Source organism: Ambystoma mexicanum, chromosome 9, assembly GCF_040938575.1.
Source record: "Ambystoma mexicanum isolate Mex_15411 chromosome 9, UKY_AmexF1_1, whole genome shotgun sequence".
In the NCBI taxonomy this organism is placed as follows: Eukaryota; Metazoa; Chordata; class Amphibia; order Caudata; family Ambystomatidae; genus Ambystoma; species Ambystoma mexicanum.
The window spans coordinates 918277952-918299330 of record NC_090931.1 but is presented as its reverse complement, the minus strand read 5'-3'; the positions used below and the strand labels follow the sequence as shown (position 1 = coordinate 918299330).

Sequence of the window (21379 nt, the reverse complement as noted above, 5' to 3'; positions counted from 1 at the left end):
CACACTTACTGAAAGACAAGGACAGCAAATAGCAGCATGGCTGAGAAACGCCAGGCAAAGGGGTTCTGGCACCCGAAAACACACATACTGAATGACCAGGACAGCAAACAGCAGCATGGCTGAGATACGCCAGGCAAGGGGCTATGTCACCCAAAAACACACTTGCTGAAAGACCAGGACAGCAAATAGCAGCATGGCTGAGAAATGTCAGGCAGGGGTTCTGGCACCCGAAAACACACTTACTGAAAGACCAGGACAGTAAATAACAGCATGTCTGAGATAATCCAGACAAGGGGCTATGTCATCCGAAAACACACTTGCTGAAATACCAGGACAGCAAATAGCAGCATGGCTGAGAAATGCAAGGCAGGGGTTCCGGCACCCGAAAACACACATACTGAAAGACCAGGACAGCAAATAGCAGCATGGCTGAGAAACGCCAGGCAAAGGGGTTCTGGCACCCGAAAACACACATACTGAAAGACCAGGACAGCAAATAGCAGCATGGCTTAGATACGCCAGGCAAGGGGCTATGTCACCCGAAAACACACTTACTGAAAGACCAGGACGGCAAATAGCAGCATGGCTGAGAGACGCCAGGCAAGGGGTTCTGTTACCCGAAAACACACGTACTGAAAGTCCAGGACAGCAACTAGCAGCTTGTCTGAGATACGCCAGGCAAGGGGCTATGTCACCCGAAAACACACTTGCTGAAAGACCAGGACAGAAATGGCAGCATGGCTGAGAAATGCCAGGCAGGGGTTCTGGCACCCGAAAACACACTTATTGAAAGACCAGGACAGCAAATAGCAGCATGGCTGAGATACGCCAGGCAAGGGGCTATGTCACCCGAAAACACACTTGCTGAAAGACCAAGACAGCAAATAGCAGCATGGCTGAGAAATGCCAGGCAGGGGTTCTCGCACCCGAAAACACACATACTGAAAGACCAGGACAGCAAATAGCAGCATGGCTGAGATACGCCAGGCAAGGGGCTATGTCACCCGAAAACACACTTACTAAAAGACCAGGATAGCAAATAGCAGCATGGCTGAGAAATGCCAGGCAGGGGTTTTGTTACCCGAAAACACACATCCTGAAAGACCAGGACAGCAAATAGCAGCATGGCTTAGATACGCCAGGCAAGGGGCTATGTCACCCGAAAACACACTTACTGAAAGACCAGGATGGCAAATAGCAGCATGGCTGAGATACGCCAGGCAAGGGGTTCTGTTACCCGAAAACACACGTACTGAAAGACCAGGACAGCAACTAGCAGCTTGGCTGAGATACGCCAGGCAAGGGGCTATGTCACCCGAAAACACACTTGCTGAAAGACCAGGACAGAAATGGCAGCATGGCTGAGATACGCCAGGCAAGGGGCTATGTCACCCGAAAACACACTTGCTGAAAGACCAGGACAGAAATGGCAGCATGGCTGAGATACGCCAGGCAAGGGGCTATGTCACCCGAAAACACACTTGCTGAAAGACCAGGACAGCAAATAGCAGCATGGCTGAGAAATGCCAGGCAGAGGTTCTGGCACCCGAAAACACACATACTGAAAGACCAGGACAGCAAATAGCAGCATGGCTGAGATACGCCAGGCAAGGGGCTATGTCACCCGAAAACACACTTGCTGAAAGACCAGGACAACAAATAGCAGCATGGCTGAGAAATGCCAGGCAGGGGTTCTGGCACCCGAAAACACACTTATTGAAAGACCAGGACAGCAAATAGCAGCATGGCTGAGAAACGCCAGGCAAAGGGGTTCTGGCACCCGAAAACACATATACTGAAAGACCATGACAGCAAATAGCAGCATGGCTGAGATACGCCAGGCAAGGGGCTATGTCACCCGAAAACACACTTGCTGAAAGACCAGGACAGCAAATAGTAGCATGGCTGAGAAATGCCAGGCAAAGGGGTTCTGGCACCCGAAAACACACATACTGAAAGACCACGACAGCAAATAGCAGCATGGCTGAGAAATGCCAGGCATGGGTTCTGGCACCTGAAAACACACTTACTGAAAGACCAGGACAGCAAATAGCAGCATAGCTGAGAAACGCCAGGCAAAGGGGTTCTGGCACCCGAAAACACACATACTGAAAGACCACGACAGCAAATAGCAGCATGGCTGAGATACGCCAGGCAAGGGGCTATGTCACCCGAAAACACACTTGCAGAAAGACCAGGACAGCAAATAGCAGCTTGGCTGAGAAATGCCAGGCAGGGGTTCTGGCACCCGAAAATACACTTACTGAAAGACCAGGACAGCAAATAGCAGCATGGCTGAGAAATGCCAGGCAGGGGTTAAGGCACCCGAAAACACACTTACTGAAAGACCAGGACAGCAAATAGCAGCTTGGCTGAGAAACGCCAGGAAAGGGATTCTGGCACCCGAAAACACACATACTGAAAGTCCAGGACAGCAAATAGCAGCATGGCTGAGATACGCCAGGCAAGGGGCTATGTCACCCGAAAACACACTTGCTGAAAGACCAGGACAGCAAATAGCAGCTTGGCTGAGAAATGCCAGGCAAAGGGGTTCTGGCACCCGAAAACACATACTGAAAGACCAGGACAGCAAATAGCAGCATGGCTGAGATAAAGGGGATATGTCACCCGAAAACACATACTGAAAGACCAGGACAGCAAATAGCAGCATGGCTGAGATACGCCAGGCAAGGGGCTATGTCACCCTAAAACACACTTACTGAAAGACCAGGACAGCAAATAGCAGCATGGCTGAGAAACTCCAGGCAAAGGGGTTCTGGCACCCAAAAACACACTTTCTGAAAGACCAGGACAGCAAATAGCAGCATGGCTGAGAAACACCAGGCAGGGGTTCTGTCACCCGAAAACACACTTTCTGAAAGACCAGGACAGCAAATAGCAGCATGGCTAAGAAACACCAGGCAGGGGTTCTGTCATTCGAAAACATACTTACTGAAAGACCAGGACAGCAAATAGCAGCATGGCTGAGAAACTCCAGGCAAAGGGGTTCTGGCACCCAAAAACACACATACTGAAAAGCCAGGACAGCAAATAGCAGCACGGCTGAGATACGCCAGGCAAGGGGCTATGTCACCCGAAAACACACTTGCTGAAAGACCAGGACAGCAAATAGCAGCATGGCTGAGAAACACCAGGCAGGGGTTCTGTCACCCGAAAACACACTTTCTGAAAGACCAGGACAGCAAATAACAGCATGGCTGAGAAACGCCAAGGAAGGGCTTCTGTCCCCCGAAAACACACTTAATGAAAGACCAGGATAGCAAATAGCAGCATGGCTGAGAAATGCCAGGCAGGGGTTCTGGCACCCGAAAACACACTTACTGAAAGACCAGGACAGCAAATAGCAGCATGGCTGAGAAACACCAGACAATGGGCTATATCACCAGAAAACACACTTGGTAAAAGGGCAGGATAGTAAATAGCAGCATGGCAGAGAAACGCCGGGCAAAGGGTTCTGTTACCCGAAAACACACTTACCAAAAGACCAGGACAGCAAATAGCAGCATTGCTGAGAAACACCAAGGAAGGGCTTCTGTCACCCGAAAACACACTTACTGAAAGACCAGGACAGCAAATAGCAGCATGGGTGAGAAACGCCAGGCAAAGGGGTTCCTGCACCCAAAAACACACATACTGAACGACCAGGACAGCAAATAGCAGCACGGCTGAGATACGCCAGGCAAGGGGCTATGTCACCCGAAAACACACTTGCTGAAAGACCAGGACAGCAAATAGCAGCATGGCTGAGAAACACCAGGCAGTTGTTCTGTCACCCGAAAACACACTTGCTGAAAGACCAGGACAGCAAATAACAGCATGGCTGAGAAACACCAAGGAAGGGCTTCTGTCACCCGAAAACACACTTACTGAAAGACCAGGACAGCAAATAGCAGCATGGGTGAGAAACGCCAGGCAAAGGGGTTCTGGCACCCGAAAACACATACTGAAAGACCAGGACAGCAAACAGCAGCATGGCTGAGATACGCCAGGCAAGGGGCTATGTCACCCGAAAACACACTTGCTGAAAGACCAGGACAGCAAATAGCAGCATGGCTGAGAAATGCCAGGCAGGGTTCTGGCACCCGAAAACACACTTACTGAAAGACCAGGACAGCAAATAACAGCATGGCTGAGGTACGCCAGGCAAGGGGCTATGTCACCCGAAAACACACTTGCTGAAATACCAGGACAGCAAATAGCAGCATGGCTGAGAAATGCCAGGCAGGGGTTCTGGCACCCGAAAACACACTTATTGAAAGACCAGGACAGCAAATAGCAGCATGGCTGACAAACGCCAGGCAAAGGGGTTCTGGCACCCGAAAACACACATACTGAAAGACCAGGACAGCAAATAGCGGCATGGCTGAGATACGCCAGGCAAGGGGCTATGTCACCCGAAAACACACTTACTGAAAGAGCAGGACAGCAAATAGCAGCATGGCTGAGATACGCCAGGCAAGGGGCTATGTCACCCGAAAACACACTTGCTGAAAGACCAGGACAGCAAATAGCAGCATGGCTGAGAAATGCCAGGCAGGGGTTCTGGCACCCGAAAACACACATACTGAAAGACCAGGACAGCAAATAGCAGCATGGCTGAGAAATGCCAGGCAAGGGGCTATGTCACCCAAAAACACACTTGCTGAAAGACCAGGACAGCAAATAGCAGCTTGGCTGAGAAATGCCAGGCAGGGGTTCTGGCACCCGAAAATACACTTACTGAAATACCAGGACAGCAAATAGCAGCATGGCTGAGAATTGCCAGGCAGGGGTTCTGTCACCTGAAAACACACTTGCTGAAAGACCAGGACAGCAAATAACAGCATGGCTGAGAAACGCCAGGCAAAGGGGTTCTGGCACCCAAAAACACGCATACTGAAAGACCAGGACAGCAAATAGCAGCACAGCTGAGAAACGCCAGGCAAAGGGGTTCTGGCACCCGAAAACACACATACTGAAAGACCAGCACAGCAAATAGCAGCATGGCTGAGATACGCCAGGCAAGGGGCTATGTCACCCGAAAACACACTTGCTGAAAGACCAGGACAGCAAATAGCAGCATGGCTGAGATACGCCAGGCATGGGGCTATGTCACCCGAAAACACACTTGCTGAAAGACCAGGACAGCAAATAGCAGCATGGCTGAGAAATGCCAGGCAGGGGTTCTGGCACCCGAAACCACACATACTGAAAGACCAGGACAGCAAATAGCAGCATGGCTGAGATACGCCAGGCAAGGGGCTATGTCACCCGAAAACACACTTGCTGAAAGCCCAGGACAGCAAATAGCAGCATGGCTGAGAAATGCCAGGCAGAGGTTCTGGCACCCGAAAACACACTTACTGAAAGACCAGGACAGCAAATAGCAGCACGGCTGAGAAACGCCAGGCAAAGGGGTTCTGGCACCCGAAAACACACATATTGAAAGACCAGGACAGCAAATAGCAGCATGGCTGAGATACGCCAGGCAAAGGGCTATGTCACCCGAAAACACACTTGCTGAAAGACCAGGACAGCAAATAGAAGCATGGCTGAGAAATGCCAGGCAGGGGTTCTGGCACCCGAAAACACACTTACTGAAAGACCAGGACAGCAAATAGCAGCACAGCTGAGAAACGCCAGGCAAAGGGGCTATGTCACCCGAAAACACACTTGCTGAACGACCAGGACAGCAAATAGCAGCTTGGTTGAGAAATGCCAGGCAGGGGTTCTGGCACCCAAAAATACACTTACTGAAATACCAGGACAGCAAATAGCAGCATGGCTGAGAAATGCCAGGCAGGGGTTCTGGCACCCGAAAACACACTTACTGAAAGACCAGGACAGCAAATAGCAGCATGGCTGAGAAATGCCAGACAGGGGTGGCACCCGAAAACACACTTACTGAAAGACCAGGACAGGAAATAGCAGCATAGCTGAGAAACGCCAGGCAAAGGGGTTCTGGCACCCGAAAACACACATACTGAAAGACCAGGACAGCAAATAGCAGCATGGCTGAGAAATGCCAGGCAGGGGTTCTGGCACCCGAAAACACACTTACTGAAATACCAGGACAGCAAATAGCAGCACAGCTGAGAAACGCCAGGCAAAGGGGTTCTGGCACCCGAAAACACACATACTGAAAGACTAGGACAGCAAATAGCAGCATGGCTGAGATACGCCAGGCAAGGGGCTATGTCACCCGAAAACACACTTGCTGAAAGACCAGGACAGCAAATAGCAGCATGGCTGAGATACGCCAGGCAAGGGGCTCTGTCACCCGAAAACACACTTGCTGAAAGACCAGGACAGCAAATAGCAGCACGGCTGAGAAACGCCAGGCAAAGGGGTTCTGGCACCCGAAAACACACATATTGAAAGACCAGGACAGCAAATAGCAGCATGGCTGATATACGCCAGGCATAGGGCTATGTCACCCGAAAACACACTTGCTGAAAGACCAGGACAGCAAATAGCAGCATGGCTGAGAAATGCCAGGCAGGGGTTCTGACACCCGAAAACACACTTACTGAAAGACCAGGACAGCAAATAGCAGCACAGCTGAGAAACGCCAGGCAAAGGGGTTCTGGCACCCGAAAACACACATACTGAAAGACCAGGACAGCAAATAGCAGTATGGCTGAGATACGCCAGGCAAGGGGCTATGTCACCCGAAAACACACTTGCTGAAAGACCAGGACAGCAAATAGCAGCTTGCTGAGAAATGCCAGGCAGGGGTTCTGGCACCCGAAAACACACTTACTGAAAGACCAGGACAGCAAATAGCACCATAGCTGAGAAACGCCAGGCAAAGGGGCTCTTGCACCCGAAAACACACATACTGAAAGACCAGGACAGCAAATAGCAGCATGGCTGAGATACGCCAGGCAAGGGGCTATGTCACCCGAAAACACACTTGCTGAAAGACCAGGACAGCAAATAGCAGCATGGCTGAGATACGCCAGGCAAAGGGCTATGTCACCAGAAAACACACATACTGAAAGACCAGGACAGCAAATAGGAGCATGGCTGAGATACGCCAGGCAAGGGGCTATGTCACCCGAAAACACACATACTGAAAGACCAGGACAGCAAATAGCAGCATGGCTGAGATACGCCAGGCAAGGGGCTATGTCACCCGAAAACACACTTGCTGAAAGCCCAGGACAGCAAATAGCAGCATGGCTGAGAAATGCCAGGCAGGGGTTCTGGCACCCGAAAACACACTTACTGAAAGACCAGGACAGCAAATAGCAGCACGGCTGAGAAACGCCAGGCAAAGGGGTTCTGGCACCCGAAAACACACATATTGAAAGACCAGGACAGCAAATAGCAGCATGGCTGAGATACGCCAGGCAAAGGGCTATGTCACCCGAAAACACACTTGCTGAAAGACCAGGACAGCAAATAGAAGCATGGCTGAGAAATGCCAGGCAGGGGTTCTGGCACCCGAAAACACACTTACTGAAAGACCAGGACAGCAAATAGCAGCACAGCTGAGAAACGCCAGGCAAAGGGGCTATGTCACCCGAAAACACACTTGCTGAACGACCAGGACAGCAAATAGCAGCTTGGTTGAGAAATGCCAGGCAGGGGTTCTGGCACCCGAAAATACACTTACTGAAATACCAGGACAGCAAATAGCAGCATGGCTGAGAAATGCCAGGCAGGGGTTCTGGCACCCGAAAACACACTTACTGAAAGACCAGGACAGCAAATAGCAGCATGGCTGAGAAATGCCAGACAGGGGTGGCACCCGAAAACACACTTACTGAAAGACCAGGACAGGAAATAGCAGCATAGCTGAGAAACGCCAGGCAAAGGGGTTCTGGCACCCGAAAACACACATACTGAAAGACCAGGACAGCAAATAGCAGCATGGCTGAGAAATGCCTGGCAGGGGTTCTGGCACCCGAAAACACACTTACTGAAATATCAGGACAGCAAATAGCAGCACAGCTGAGAAACGCCAGGCAAAGGGGTTCTGGCACCCGAAAACACACATACTGAAAGACTAGGACAGCAAATAGCAGCATGGCTGAGATACGCCAGGCAAGGGGCTATGTCACCCGAAAACACACTTGCTGAAAGACCAGGACAGCAAATAGCAGCATGGCTGAGATACGCCAGGCAAGGGGCTATGTCACCCGAAAACACACTTGCTGAAAGACCAGGACAGCAAATAGCAGCACGGCTGAGAAACGCCAGGCAAAGGGGTTCTGGCACCCAAAAACACACATATTGAAAGACCAGGACAGCAAATAGCAGCATGGCTGAGATACGCCAGGCAAAGGGCTATGTCACCCGAAAACACACTTGCTGAAAGACCAGGACAGCAAATAGCAGCATGGCTGAGAAATGCCAGGCAGGGGTTCTGACACCCGAAAACACACTTACTGAAAGACCAGGACAGCAAATAGCAGCACAGCTGAGAAACGCCAGGCAAAGGGGTTCTGGCACCCGAAAACACACATACTGAAAGACCAGGACAGCAAATAGCAGTATGGCTGAGATACGCCAGGCAAGGGGCTATGTCACCCGAAAACACACTTGCTGAAAGACCAGGACAGCAAATAGCAGCTTGCTGAGAAATGCCAGGCAGGGGTTCTGGCACCCGAAAACACACTTACTGAAAGACCAGGACAGCAAATAGCAGCATAGCTGAGAAACGCCAGGCAAAGGGGCTCTGGCACCCGAAAACACACATACTGAAAGACCAGGACAGCAAATAGCAGCATGGCTGAGATACGCCAGGCAAGGGGCTATGTCACCCGAAAACACACTTGCTGAAAGACCAGGACAGCAAATAGCAGCATGGCTGAGAAACGCCAGGCAAAGGGGCTCTGGCACCAGAAAACACACATACTGAAAGACCAGGACAGCAAATAGCAGCATGGCTGAGATACACCAGGCAAGGGGCTATGTCACCCGAAAACACACTTGCTGAAAGACCAGGACAGCAAATAGGAGCATGGCCGAGAAACGCCAGGCAAGGGGTTCTGGGACGCTGCCCATCCTGCACATTATACCGCACGGGGTATAGAGCAGACATGTTTACACCTTTATCTGACTGAACCCACCTATAGTAACTTTCCCCACAAGAGCACAAAGAGGGCGGTTCCCCAGCAGCACTGCTAAGCTTCTGCCACAGTAGGGGCACACGTGCGCCGACAGGCGCCACCACATGCCTCCTCAAGACCTCTTTCTCCTGCACCCATCGGAATTCCCTCTCTGAGGCTCGACGCCAAGACGCGGCATGCGCAGGAAGTGTCCCTTGACGGGCAGTCCACTCTCCTGCCTTTCGAGCTTTTTTTTTTTAAACAAAATGGCGGTGACGTCATGTGGCAACAAAGCGCGCCACGCATCTCTTTCAAGGCGAGTATCTTAAAGAAATCGGAGGCAATCAGCCGTCAATTCCAAATATTGGCAGCTTATACAGCGTGGTCGGACTGATCATGATGTCTTAAAAAGCACACACTCAAGTACAAAAAAAGTTAAATGGTCTGCCCAAATAACAAGACAAAATGCCCTTAGAATGAAGGGCTTTCTACTCACCCGAAGTAGCCTCGCTGCAGAGGCTCCCAGCTGCCTGCCCGCTGTGTGACCTGCCTGCACACCAAGCGTGGATAGGATGTCACAGGCAGGCACTGGCTGTCCCTGCTGTCAGGTGCAAGCCGTTACATTGCTCACAGCCAGCAGGACAGCCAGCCAGCTCCCTGCTGACAGCCCAGCAGACGCAGAAAGTCCCGGCAGCAGTGGCGCTGCCAGCCTCTGGACTGGAAGGGCTTGAGCCCGCCCAAATTATGCTCAACCTGGGGGCACCAATGGGAAAGGGACGCCGCAGCAAGACCGTCAAATCTCCCACTTGTTAGCATAATGATTAAGCTTAAACATTCATTGATAGGCAACAGCCACAAGTGTACAGTGGCAGAGGAAGGAAGCCTGCCCTTGGCTCGGTTCAGCTTTTGTTTGACACGCATCGAGGGACAGAGCCGGGGCCTTTCAACATTTTCAATTGAGAGGGGCCTCGAGGCTCTGCCCCCTCTGCCCCCAGCAACTACCCCACGTTGCGAGTCATTAGTTGTATAAAGTTGCAACAAATTCTTTCTTATAATATCTTCATTCTGGGGCTTTAATGTTTTAGCTCCCTGCTGGCTGGATGGCTGTCTACTGATAATCGGCGGATATTAACTTTGGATATCTTTCTCCGATTTAAATGGGCACTTTTCAGGGCTTGCATCACAACATTCATTTGCTCAGTCCTTCGGGCTATCACTTGGAAGAGGTGGCCTGAAGGGCTCCAGCAAATGAGGCTTGTGATGCAAGCCCTGAAAAGTGCCCAATTAAATCAGAGAAAGATACCCAAAGTTAATATCCGCCGATTATCAGTAGACAGCCATCCAGCCAGCAGGGAGCTAAAACACCAAAAGGCCGCTGAAAAGCTATACAACCTTCTTTGTCAGCAAGGGGCTGATGAGGAGGAATCAGTGTTTAAAAGCAATGAGGTGATAATCAGTGTGCATTTAGTGTTTCAGCTCCCTGATGGCTGGGCGTCTCGTGATATTCAGCGGCTATTAACCGCTGGGTGTATTTCTCTGTCTCCATTATAATGTGTGCACCCCACAGGGGCCCGACTGTCTTACACTCTAAGCAAAGGGGGGCCCCCAACTATCATGTGGAAATGGGGACCCGCACATCTACAGCTGGGCCTGCGCACACCCACCGATGATTAACTTTGCTTTATCTGAAATGTGGTGAAAGATGGTTGTAATGTGGCAAAGGAGGGCGGAATACATATTCAGCCTACTGGTTGCAGGGGAAGTTGCGGTCTACAGTGAATTGGGTTAATGCACCTACTGCAGCTGTCCGACAACACATTGACAACACATTGAGCTCCTGGCGCGATGCTGACACAGGTTTATTTGCTATGCTGGGGCACCAGCAGTCACCTCTCATCACCTCACATTGGCAGGCGAAGAACGATGGTTGGAGGGTTGCCCAGAGCAATGCCAGAGGTTAAGATTTATTCTAAACCTTCCAACCATCACCTCTTTTGTTTTGCTTTTGTCACCCCGAGTGGGACGGGTATGCCCAGACATGGGTCCCGTGCCTGCTGGGCCTAGAGACCCAAGCTACTCCTCACTGATGACGCCCAACAAGGTTGAAACATGTCTGGGGATGCTTGTGGTCTCGTGCAGAAGGGATGTCACCTAGCAGTTCGAGCTGGACTACCCCTTTGGGGGTGGGACCAAGCCTGAATTACATATGTTCTTTCCCCTTTTGTAATGGCTTGGCAGGCGAAGAACGATGGTTGGAGGGTTGCCCAGAGCAATGCCAAAGTTAAGATTTATTCTAAACCTTTCAACCATCACCTCTTTTGTTTTGCTTTTGTCACCCCGAGTGGGACAGGTATGCCCAGACATGGGTCCCGTGCCTGCTGGGCCTAGAGACCCAAGCTACTCCTCACTGATGACGCCCAACAAGGTTGAAACATGTCTGGGGATGCTTGTGGTCTCGTGCAGAAGGGATGTGACCTAGCAGTTCGAGCTGGACTACCCCTTTGGGGGTGGGACCAAGCCTGATTTGCATATGGTCTTTCCCCTTTTGTAATGGCTTGGCAGGCGAAGAACGATGGTTGGAGGGTTGCCCAGAGCAATGCCAAAGTTAAGATTTATTCTAAACCTTCCAACCATCACCTCTTTTGTTTTGCTTTTGTCACCCCGAGTGGGACGGGTATGCCCAGACATGGGTCCCGTGCCTGCTGGGCCTAGAGACCCAAGCTACTCCTCACTGATGACGCCCAACAAGGTTGAAACATGTCTGGGGATGCTTGTGGTCTCGTGCAGAAGGGATGTGACCTAGCAGTTCGAGCTGGACTACCCCTTTGGGGGTGGGACCAAGGCTGATTTGCATATGGTCTTTCCCCTTTTGTAATGGCTTGGCAGGCGAAGAACGATGGTTGCCCAGAGCAATGCCAAAGTTAAGATTTATTCTAAACCTTCCAACCATCACCTCTTTTGTTTTGCTTTTGTCACCCCGAGTGGGACGGGTATGCCCAGACATGGGTCCCGTGCCTGCTGGGCCTAGAGACCCAAGCTACTCCTCACTGATGACGCCCAACAAGGTTGAAACATGTCTGGGGATGCTTGTGGTCTCGTGCAGAAGGGATGTGACCTAGCAGTTCGAGCTGGACTACCCCTTTGGGGGTGGGACCAAGCCTGATTTGCATATGGTCTTTCCCCTTTTGTAATGGCTTGGCAGGCGAAGAACGATGGTTGGAGGGTTGCCCAGAGCAATGCCAGAGGGTAAGATTAATTCTAAACCTTCCAACCATCACCTCTTTTGTTTTGCAGATGAAAAGTGACGCCACTAAAGAGAGAAGATACTTGGACGCACTGAACTCAATGTATGAATATCTAAAGAATGAAGAATGTAGTAAGCATATATGTGAATATGAAGAAAAACCATATACACTAAGAAGATAAGTGACAAGAGATGTAATAAATGTATTTGCAGAAACGCAAGTTAGTCGAGACACAGAAGCCTGCTAAAGTAGGAAATAGAACACGAGTAAAGCAGCTTTGCTAAGAAAATGGACGTCTGTATAGTATAATACTAAGCAAGAAGCCTCGAGAAGGGAAAACAAGGCTGTAATGCTGACAGCCACTCGAATACCCAGTTGTGCAAGAACAAAGGGTATTTGCATGGCTCCGAATCAAGGATGCTGTAGCAAGAGCAAAATACATGGCTTGATAAACACTAAAAAGAAGGGCAAAATGGACAAAATCATGGTCTCCTCACACGTGACTCAAGACCGGAAAACAAGGCCTATTCATAAGGCTCAAGACGAAGAGAGCAATATACCTTCACTCCCTTTAAAGTTCAGAGGAAGAGAACAGTCAGCAAAGTCAACTACAAAGAAGAAGCCTTGGCATAGGGCTAACTGATGAGAGATGTTAGGGTAATTAGTTAAGAACAGGAGTTGTCTGACTTTGTTTCCTTGGAGCTGGGTCTTGTTGATTACGTGCTGCTAACAAGCCGAATGTCCAAGGTTGGTAAGAAAGTGACAACCAATCATGAGGGTCTATGTAATGGTGGACCATACATTGTTGCACGGGCCTATCCGCTGCAGGGATTACTTTATTACCTGTATATTACGTAGTGAGAGGTGGTTCAAGGCGTGCCTACCAGATAAGACGCATCCAATAAGGACACTGACACTTATATAAACCATATAAATATGTTTCCTTTAACCAATCCCTCTTACCAGTAGGTTTTTACTGTCGGCCTTGTAGGATGATGTCATAGCTGACCATGTCGAGGTATAAAAGCGTTTGTGTAACTGAAATGCATTGAGAGTGTATGAGCTACAATCTGTTTGTTCACCAGGTTTCCCTACTTTATTGAGCTGACAGCAAAGTAGTATTTTGACATATTCTTTGAGTCTGTCTGGTTATTTGGGCCTAAGATCATTTATTGTGGTAATCACATTCGGCACTTGGAACGCTCAAGGTGCTATTGCACAAGTGTATGGTCCTTCATTTAGTAGTGTCTCGCTTTTCTCACTTTTAAATTGTTTCCATTCAGGTCAAGGTTTTTTATATTCACATTAAGATTCTGTGTCAACATTTGTGCTTTTTGTTCATGTACAACACATTTGATTACATCCCAAACTTGTGTTTAAAGCGGACACGTGATTTGCCTAAATGTGTACCTTTTCCTGGGAACACATAATGGTTCATGCAAGTTTTGATGCTGTCTGCATCAGTTTGACAGTTTGTGGGAAGCAGTGGAAATATTGAATGAGGTTCCTAATGAAGAGACAAACAGAGGGCCTCTACCCACATATGGAGGTAGATGTCCTCCTTGGGTTTACGATCAGTGCATCTATAAATGCAACTTTTTTATTGTTTCATTTTTGGGGGAATTGGTACATGCATATTTGAGCACTTATGAGAATCAAAATTAAAACCTACTTTCATTTTTTGGATACAAAGGTCCAATTTCTAGGTAACTCACAATGCTGGGGAAAGAATCGTCTTCTACTCCCTCCAATCCTTGGCAGATAAAAGAATGAGCGTCTGAATAGGACAAGTGCCAGGACAGCCAAAAACAATTGTGCCAAGTGTCTCTCATTCATAAACCTCATGGGAGTCTTTTTTGTGAACTAAATCATGCACCTCTAGGGCAGGGTCTGAAACATTTGGCTCTACACATGTTACAGACTATGGGGGTCATTACGAGTATGGAGGTATCCATGGTGCTATTAGCGCCATGGCTACCTCCATACTGCATACCGGGTCCGGGTTCCTTGAATGAGGAATTAACAGGCCATTCCAACCATGGAGGACCTGGTAATTCCTCATTCAAAATACCCATCCCAATGGGGAGGGAGCTAATAACGGGCCCGTTAATAACAGACCCGTTATTATCTCCCTGGTCCTTTATCGGCTCCCACTAAGGCCGCCTGGTAAAACCAGCCTCCCTTAGCGGGACCCGCTAAAGGACCTCGGAATGTGGCGGTAAGGGGTTAACGGCACCGGCACCCTTACCAGCGCCGTAAACCCCTTACCGCCAGGGTCAGAATGAGGCCCTCTACCTCCCATCCGCCCTAGCCAGCATTGTTAATGGCGAGGAATACTGGGAGTCGTAGTCCAAAACATCTGGAGAGCCAGAGGTTGCAGACTCTTGGTCTATGAACTATCCGTTTCGGGAGGTAGGAAACACTGAGATTGAATGCCTAAAATTATTATTATTATTATTATTATTATTATTATTAATCAGAACAATGGTCCAATAGGCATAACCAGTGCTCAATTGTGATTATGATTGGTCATTTATAACACGCTTAATACCCAGAGGTTTCCAAACACGGACCCGGGAATCGAACTTGTGTTGCTCCATGTCGTCTGGCTTGCTAGGTGAGCGCGTTGCCCCTCAGCTATCCTCCCTAGACTTTGTGGGGGTGTTTGCCGGGGCTCAGCCCTGGCACTTATTTCTGAGCCCTGGCACTTATTGTCTCAGTCTCAGATTGATTATGAAGTAATGATAGCCAAAGCTTCCATCAACCCCAATGAGCAGGTTCCAGCAGTAGCTTAACCCCAAATGTGTCGACACTGTGGGGAGCAGCTGTGGGTGGTGGCAGCAATGGAGGGGTACTGCCCGCCCGCAATATCAAATACGTGCTAGAAAATATTTGGGCCCTGGCACTTATTTTATTAAAAATTAAGCACTGGGAAAAAAGAAACCCTAGAGAGGTGTTCTAATTTCCACTACTCTGGGGTAAAGCTGTGCTAGCAAGCCCACCTCTCCTTTAACTGTTCTCTTTGCTCCATCATTTCTTGTCGTGGTCGGTGGAGATAGCGGAGGATGGGCTATCGGACCACCACCTCCACCTCTACATATCCTCTTGCGGCTTCTAAGAGGTGGCTGGGCTTTCCACATCTTCGTACATCACAAAGTTTCTCTGTTGCCCAGCCCGCGGCCTGGTCCTGTGCCCTCAGCAGAATATCTGTACATGTTGCCCATGGCATATGCCACATCATAGAAGCGGAGTAAGATTGCCTGGACTTTAAAAATAGAGCTTGAAATAAAAGGTGTTTTAAAAAAATCTTGCTAAAGAGTTAGCACCCTCCTCCAGAATGTGACCCAGAAAAGAAATGTCTCATGTGATATCCCGTTGATAGGCGCTGGGCCTATTAATGGCTGCGCGCGGGCCGGGCCCTGGCAGCCATTCCATCGCTATCAACAATCACTGGAACGCTCAAGATGTTTCAGCTGACACACTCGCCAAAGACCCTTTTGTTGTTACCCTTTTTAGGTTGCCATGGAGACAAAAGAGCAGCTGGAAAAAGGTTTTCGTGGAACTTAAATTCTGAACCTAAGGCAAGAGATGTATCTTCGTTTAGCGGCTTCTTCGGTGACAGCGTCTGTCTAGGAGCCAACACACATGTGACAGCCAGGGACAGCGCAACAATGCATGCTGCCCCAGGCAAAGCACCGCTCTTGTGCAGTGGGGCAAGGTTTCAGGTTTGCGGCCCAGTAGCGTTCCCCGGTGCCCCTCAGCTGCTCTCATCCTAGGGAATTACTTCAAATCGGCTCATTGTAGAACCTGCGCTGGTGATAGCCATGGCGAGAGGAAGTATGATATGATAGGTTATTTATAACGCGCTTAATACCCAGCGGTTTCTAAGCGCGGACCCGGGGATCGAACCTATGTTGCTCCGTGTCGTCTTGCTTCCTAGGCGAGCACGTTACCGCTGAGCTATTCTCCCAGCAACTGTCTCAACTTATATGTTTAGAGACAAGGTCATGCATTGTGTGGCAGCCAGCAAACGACGCATTACCATTATGAACCCAAGAAAACACTCAGCACTTGTGGTGCAATCGGGCCAATGTGCTAAATACTCCTCGTGTGCACTTCAGCAGCTGAGTGGGCTAACTGGAGGCAACAAACACCAACAACTCCTCATTAGCTCCAAGCGGAGAAGGATGGCGTACAACAAACAAGACTCTTACCGTTCAGTAATTCTTAGGGCCACAGGCCCCCTCCATTGGCCCGCGCCCCGTTGGCTCGCCCCACTAGGGCCTTGTGGTCATATCTATGCAGTAGTGGACGGTTCTTGCAGAAACCCATATTTAGTTGCCTTCTAGACAGTGTACATGGAATCTGCCCGTGAGAGAGCCTCTTTCGCACCAGAACATGCCAGAACCTTTTTAACCTTTTTGACCTTGGGGTAAGCAGCTCTTCTACACCGAATAAAAAAAAGAAAAAGTTTGAAAAAGTCCATGCCTGCTCGAAGCAGAAAGAGGATGAGGATGCCCCACAAGCGTATTACAAATGGGGGGTGCTGGGCGCTATTATACTCACGTTCACACCCGCTTGTGACAAGGGATATCATTTGTTTTCAGTATGTGACAGGGGACTAAGCAATGGCAATGGCTGTGTGTTTTAGAATGATACACGTTATGAACCGCACGACTATTTAGAATAATAATTTAATTAATGAACAGTATCACTGCAGTATATTCCGGCGACCAGCATATCTACCAATAAAAAGGAAATCCAAAATAAGAACCCAAACGCTAAGAATCTATATAGCAAAGAGGGATGACATATATTTTCCTCCCTGAAGAAGAGCCGGTAGACGGCTTAAAACATGTTGAGGACATTGAACGATATAACAAGACCTACACTTTAATAGTATTGCCTATGTGAAACCTCTTTCACATAGGCAATACTAGGTCTCTTTAAACCTATATAAAAGATTCCATATATCCAATCTGTATTTTCTATATGTGTATGCATTTAGAAGTGAGTGGGTTTTTAAAATATTAGAGTAAAACTTTTCTTTTCTGGTTGGAACAATGATGATATTTAAAATACCCCAAAGAACTGTTTCAGGTGGCTTGTATTTTTAAAACCAACGCTACAATCTTTGAAAGGTTATTCCTATGAAAGTGTAATATAGTGCATCCCCAGAAGTGACATGGCATCATAAATTGGACTGGTTGTGTCTTTCCTTCTTTCTTTTTTTTTGTGTGTCCAAAATCTAGAAACTTTGCTGGGCCTGAGATTCTCTAGCAATATTCCATGAACTGTTGGGAAGATCAAGGCATGCTTCACCCAGGAATACCCTGCCATTGCAGAAGAGCGATCCTTCCACTCCCACAGGCCACTGACGCAGGAGTGGATTGAACGCCATCACGTTTGCGGGAGTTTCTCCGTTGGGTTGGGTGTCGGTAGATTGAGAGCAGGCGTGGTGTGGATCTCAATCTTGTCTTCGGCCTCATGTGTCCCTGAGGCATGCACTTATGGAGAGGAGTTCCGCTTCAATGGTGTGTGGAGATGCTGAGGGATCTGGCACTGGAGAAACATCAGATGTGTACCTCAACAACACCAGGATCATCAGAAGCCACGTGGACAACTCCTTTCCATTAAGATGAACCTGAAGGCTTTTTTTGCTTATTCATCATGTGAAATCCAACAGAACATTCTTTGTATTCAATCAGAAAAAGTCTTCATTGGTTGTGGCCAACCTGCAGCTGGTCCACTACAGCCCTTAATTACCCCCGAATCATGGCAAGCATTATACTACTTTCTATTGTCTTTGCAAGTTCAGGCACATCACAGCAGCATGAGGGATATGCATTTCTCACTGATGTTGGCCACCACGTAGACACTGGACCTTTGTTTACTCTTGCAACCATTGGGAATTGCGTGGCATGTTGCAGAGTATTTCACATCATTACATATTCTTTCGGTAAGATAGCTCAGCGGGTTGAGCGCTCGCTGCTGCGATCTGAGCGTGATATGCAGGTCGCAGGTTTGAATCCCGGCAAGGCCAACTCAGCCTTTCATCCTTCCGAGGTCGATAAATGAGTACCAATTTCGGTTGGGTGATATTGTATGTAAATATGTGCTCTGTAAAGCGCTTTGGATTAAGGCGCTATATAAATAACACATCATTGTCATTATTCTTCATGTTTTGTTTTTTTGCTAGTCACTGATCTCTTTTGCTGCACCCAGGCACTACACATTTTTTGGATTCATATTTATTAGAATGCATTAGTCTAGTCGTTTCATCTCAAATAATGTAACTGCATTTAAATTGTACTAACTTTATCACCCTTGCCCCCGTCTCCCAAGAGTAGACCTGCACTCGTCCACATGCTACGAAGGGAGGCGATCATTCTTTTAGAATTTAAAAAGACTGAACGAACTGAACACAATCTGAACATGAATCTATTTGGGGTTCAGTTTGTCTAGAACAAGGCCAAACACCTAGCCCCACTCTTTCTAATTTTTCTTATATTGATACAAATAAGTGGCGGTGATAAAAACTGTCTGTGCCACCGTACAATTCTACGGGCCCGCAGCTTCCAAGTGGTGCCCACTTGAATGTTCATTTTACTTCCATGGACACATGTTTGTCATCTGCCCTGTTTCCAATGATCTCAAATCTCTTGAGCAATGAGAGGCTTAAGTTTGTCATCTAGGCACATTAAAAAAAAAAAAAGGCCAGTCTTATAGATCCTAACAATGTGGGATGCATTGAAAGTAAAGCCAAAACATGCATTTGGTATGAGGGACCAAGTGGAGGACGTTCTTTAACCAGAATTGTATCCGGGTGGCGAATGGCCAGTGTACGGTCTTGTTCAGAGTCAGTCTGACAGTGAAGCTTGCCCCCCATTTTGATAGGGCATTTGCACCTGGGGAAGGGGCGCTCAGCCAATCAGGTGGCTGGAACAGCAGGTGAGAATACACTGTGTACTGCCTGTTGCTTCAAGCCACCTGAGGCCCTTCTCCGAGTGGCGTCATCTACAACCAGGCCTAAGCAACTTGCTATGGATGTCTTGGGACTTAGTACTACACAATGAGTAAGGTTCCCAGTACCCCCAACTGCACAGGAGCACGGGTCCCTGCCCCCAGGTCTCCTCGTACGTGCATCCGTGAGTAGAACTTTGAGATGCACTAACGCAATGATTCGTCTGCACTGCGGCGACTTAATGCCAGCCAGGTATTTGCCAACCTCACATGGATTTAGTACCTGTACATGGTCTGATGAAGGTGGCAATTCATTTGCTCTTCTCTGATCCAGACATGTTGGTCATTTAATAAGGTAATATTTAACCAGATGCCCAGACCGCACTAGGAGACATGGATCCAGCACACGTAAGCAAGAAATGCCCAACAGTGTTGGCTTTTGTGTAGGTGTGGGGTAGGAATATTCCAGACACTGCCACAATGATACTACCAACCCATAAAATGGCAACAGCTGGCAAATGCTGTTAGAGACTGGTCATATTAATGACCGTAACTCTATGGGCCCGATTCATGGAATATTTGCCCGATTCAAGGTGACTTTGCATTGCTGACACAAACCCTGATTCATGGAACCGTGCAAAGTGTATTTCTGCCGTGCAAAGTCCGGGCAAAGTCATTTTGTACTGACTTTGCACTGCAAAAATACACTTTGCACGGTTCCAGGAATCAGTGCAAAGCCACTTTTCAGCAGTGCAAAGTCACTTTGACCCGGGCAAATATTCCATGAATCGGGCCCTGTGTGTCTTTTCCTCCTCCGGGTTGGCTGCTTCCAGGTACTGCGAGGACCTATGGCTTTGCCCCTGCAAAGTTTGCGACCTCAGCGTTCACATAGCTCAAAGTCAGCTGGTGCACCTCAGAGTATTTCTTTGCCAATAAAATGCAATGTTATAATATGATAGGACAGGTTATTTATAACGTGCTTAATACCCAGAGGTTTCTAAATGCATAGAGCAGTGTAGCAGAGACCATGACATTCGGGGTGGGTGGTTCTATAAATGATTAAACAGCAAGTACAAAATAAACAACTGTTTGCTGCGGGGGTGGGGTGGGTGAGAAGATCGTCCTTACATCTCCCGCTCAGCTGGACCAATACGTGCCACCCCATATGCAGAGCAAGAGCACCTCCTCCACTGTCTCTCTTTCTATTAGGTAGACTTGCCCGAGGCAAGAGCACCTCCTCCACTGTCTCTCTCTCTATTGGGTAGACTTGCCCGAGGCAAGAGCACCTCCTCCACTGTCTCTCTCTCTATTGGGTAGACTTGCCCGAGGCAAGAGCACCTCCTCCACTGTCTCTCTTTCTATTGGATAGGCTTGCCCGAGGCAAGAGCACCTCCTCCACTGTCTCTCTTTCTATTGGGTAGACTTGCCCGAGGCAAGAGCACCTCCTCCACTGTCTCTCTGTTGGGTAGACTTGCCGAGGTATACTCAAAGTTTCCTCAAGTATATTCCTTCACTGTCCTCAAACACTGTCTGCTTCACTATGTGCCCCTTCCAGGAGTATCCTACGCTCGGGATGGACCTTGAGCACCTCCTCCACTGTCTCTCTTTCTATTGGGTAGACTTGCCCGAGGCAGGAGCACCTCCTCCACTGTCTCTCTTTCTGTTGGGTAGATTTGCCCAAGGCAGGAGCACCTCCTCCACTGTCTCTCTTTCTGTTCGGTAGACTTGCCCGAGGCAGGAGCACCTCCTCCACTGTCTCTCTTTCTGTTGGGTAGACTTACTGGAGGCAGGAGCACCCCCTCCACTGTCTCTCTTTCTGTTGGGTAGACTTGCCCGAGGCAGGAGCACCTCCTCCACTGTCTCTCTTTCTGTTGGGTAGACTTGCCCGAGGCAGGAGCACCTCCTCCACTGTCTCTCTTTCTGTTGGGTAGACTTACCGGAGGCAGGAGCACCTCCTCCACTGTCTCTCTTTCTGTTGGGTAGACTTACCCGAGGCAAGAGCACCTCCTCCACTGTCTCTCTTCCTATTGGGTAGACTTACCCGAGGCAAGAGCACCTCCTCCACTGTCTCTCTGTTGGGTAGACTTGCCGAGGTATACTCAAAGTTTCCTC

The 21379-nt window shown here is 48.9% G+C and overlaps 1 protein-coding gene and 1 long non-coding RNA gene across 6 annotated transcripts in view; one reads left to right on the top strand and one right to left on the bottom strand.

Moving 5' to 3' along the window:
- LOC138488784 (uncharacterized) overlaps positions 1-13435 on the top strand; it is a 33513-nt gene extending 20078 nt beyond the window's left edge. Inside the window, exon 2 of the long non-coding RNA XR_011274716.1 lies at positions 12354-13435. This is a non-coding gene — a long non-coding RNA (uncharacterized lncRNA). The remainder of the gene's footprint in view (positions 1-12353) is intronic.
- The window catches only part of ZNF385B (zinc finger protein 385B), a 1357263-nt gene that overhangs the window by 693734 nt on the left and 642150 nt on the right, over positions 1-21379 (bottom strand). The window contains exon 1 of one of the 5 annotated variants that reach the window (XM_069616092.1): positions 9556-9712. The exons of the other annotated variants lie outside the window; for them this stretch is intronic. The gene's annotated coding sequence lies outside the window, so the exon portion shown is untranslated. Of the gene's footprint in view, positions 1-9555; positions 9713-21379 lie in introns of those variants that run through there. 5 annotated transcript variants of the gene reach the window in all.